Source organism: Myotis daubentonii, chromosome 4, assembly GCF_963259705.1.
Source record: "Myotis daubentonii chromosome 4, mMyoDau2.1, whole genome shotgun sequence".
NCBI classification, from domain to species: domain Eukaryota; kingdom Metazoa; phylum Chordata; class Mammalia; order Chiroptera; family Vespertilionidae; genus Myotis; species Myotis daubentonii.
In genome coordinates this window covers 56,201,219-56,203,997 of record NC_081843.1, presented here as the reverse complement: position 1 = coordinate 56,203,997, position 2,779 = coordinate 56,201,219, and the positions used below count along the sequence as shown (strand labels likewise).

The following is a 2,779-nucleotide window of genomic DNA, read 5'->3' as shown; positions in this document are numbered from 1 at the left end:
CAAACCAGGATTATATGAAATGCTGAAAGGTATCCTTTAAGAAGAGGAAGAAGAAGAAAAAGGTAAAGATAAAAATTATGAACAACAAATACATATCTATCAACAAGTGAATCTAAAAATCAAGTGAATAAAAAATCTGATGAACAGAATAAACTGGTGAATACAATAGAATCAGGGGCATAGAAAGGGAGTGGATTGACAATTCTCAAGGGGATAGGGGTGTGGAGGGTATGGGAAGAGACTGGAAAAAAATTGTATATCTATGGATGAGGACAGTGTGAGGGGGGTAAGAGCAGAGGGTGTGGTGGGAACCGGGTGGAGGGGAGCTATTGGGGGAAAAAAGAGGAACAACTGTAATAATCTGAATAATAAAGATTTAATTTAAAAAAAAAGAAGTGTAAAGGAAGAGTTATGGCTCTTTGCATTTGTGGAAATGGTTCATCTGGAGAGCTGATTAACTTAATGCAATACAGTGGACTTTTGCTTATTATCTTTACCAAGGACTGAATGGAGTCATTATTTAAACTTTATCAGAATGGATTGATGTTAAAGATGTTACTGAAGGCAGGTGGGTCTTTCCCTAGGCAGAGGGCACCATGGTGGGTGGTGATGCCGCCGCAGCGGTGGAGGAGCTGGTTTCTGGGGTACCACAGGCCACTGACTTCCCGAGCAGTTCCTCTCCTACTCGGAGAGCGGGAAGCAATGGAAGGCCCATATGCAATTTGTCCTGCACCACCTGCCAGACTAGTGCGACCCGCCTGAGGGCCCCAGCCATCTGGACCAGCTGCTGTCCCTCTCCAGGGTCTGGGCCAACCACCTCTTCCTGGGTTGCAGTTATAACAAAGACCTTTTAGATAAGGTGGTGGAAATGGCTGATGGGGTTGAAGGGGAAGACCTGCCACAGTTTACTACCAGAAGTGAGTTAATGAGAAAGCATCCAAGCTAAGCTGGAAGATCCATCACATTTTCATTATCAGCTACAGGCTAGAAAGGGGGAATGTGACTTTGACCACAGAAGCTCTCTTATGACTCCTGGTATTACCAACTTGTAGGAAAGAGGCAGTTGGAATGAAAGTGGCATTTTAAAAGGTCTCATTGTTCCAGTAGCTATCATTTTAAAGTATGCATGGATATTTATGTATTTATAAGTCATGCTTTTTTATTTTGTTTTTGAATATCAATCTTTTTGTTAAAATGCATATTTTTTAATGTTAATGCAATAATGGCAGGTAATGGATTTTACACTTTGGATTTCTCAACAATGTACCCTTAAGAGTGAAAAAAAAATGTTATTGAAATAGAAAAGCTATTGAGTAAATTATTTTCCTTTTCTTTTCAAGATGTTTTTAAAAGCACTGGTAGCTATGTAAGTAACAACTGTTTTAAAAGTAAGAAAAAAAGCAGTATTGCCACCCCAAAGATTTTTGGTATTGACATTATTAAGAAAATTAAAGGGATCTAGTAGAGTAAAACTTTTATCTCCCTTTCTCCCCATAAGAGCATCTCAATTTCTGTGTTGCACTTGGACACAGGTTTCTATCATTTAGTCTCATTGGATATTGAGCAATGATAGAGGAAAAGTTAAAAACAAATTCAGAGAAACAAAAGTGTTTCCGTGTGCTTTGCTTTTAATTCGGGAGCTGTATTAGTCTGCCGGGGCTACTGTAACAAAAACCACAGACTGTGTGGCTTAAACAACAGAAATTTACTTTCTGACAGTTTTGGAAGCTGGAACTCCAAGATCAAGATGCTGGCAGGGTTGGTTTCTGGGGAAACGCTCCTCATGGCTTGCAGACAGTCACCTTTTTGCTGTGTCCTCATTGGCTTTTTCTCAGTGTGAGTGCACTCTGGTGTCCCTTCCTCTTCTTATGGGGACCTATTGAATTGCAGCCCAACCTTATGCCCTCATTTAACCTTATTTATCTTCTCAACGGCCACATTGGGAGTTAGGGCTTCAATATATGGATTTTGGGGGGGATACAATCTAGTCTATAAAAAGGGTGTTTACACACTATCCTTTCTAATCATCCATTCAGAAATATGAGATACTTTTTAAAAGGCACAAAATATAAGCATGACATCTCACAGATCCATTCACTGATAAAGTATCCATGATGCCAGTCAAGTAATTGACACTTAGAGAAAGAGCGGTAATATCCAGAAGTGAGACATATAAGGAATATAAGGACTAACGTGAAATCCTTTTATAGCATTCCTAGTCCACCATTTCAGAAAGTATGTTCAGATGAATAATAGTCCTCACTGATTCTGCTTTCAAGTGGTAGTTCTTCTTTAAATAAGTTTGGTGAACAACACGTCCAAAAAATGTCCTGTGTGAAGATTCCCAATGCTATGTGCTCTGAGAAATGCACAAAGTCCACAGAAAATTTCATATTAACCTAGGTTCCTGTTTTCACTCCTTGTTGAATTATGTGATTCCCAGAGGTATTTCTGCATAAAATGCACTGAAAAAATATCCCAACTTAAAGTACCATTGCTCTAAAGTCCAATAAACAGATACAGATCTGTCATTAAATTCTAATCTTCTACTTGATGGCTTACCTGCACTATAAGGAAGTATGAATGGTTAAACTTCCTGCTTATTGTATTGTGACTATTTCAGAGTTTTTGTCTGTGGGGAATTTTAAATGTGCAAACCTTTCTGTAACTCAACTTTAAAAAGTAAAATGGAAAAGGAAAGTTTAATACCACAGAATGAAAAGAAGTGTCAGAATGGAAATTCACTATTTATGGTGAATTATCTTGCTTTTACTGGCTG

General features: G+C 38.5%; 1 pseudogene; it reads left to right on the top strand.

Annotated features, from left to right (window-relative positions):
• The first annotated feature begins 596 nt into the window (after positions 1-596).
• LOC132232407 (CDKN2AIP N-terminal-like protein) lies at positions 597-1,287 on the top strand (annotated as a pseudogene).
• The last annotated feature ends 1,492 nt before the right edge of the window (positions 1,288-2,779 follow it).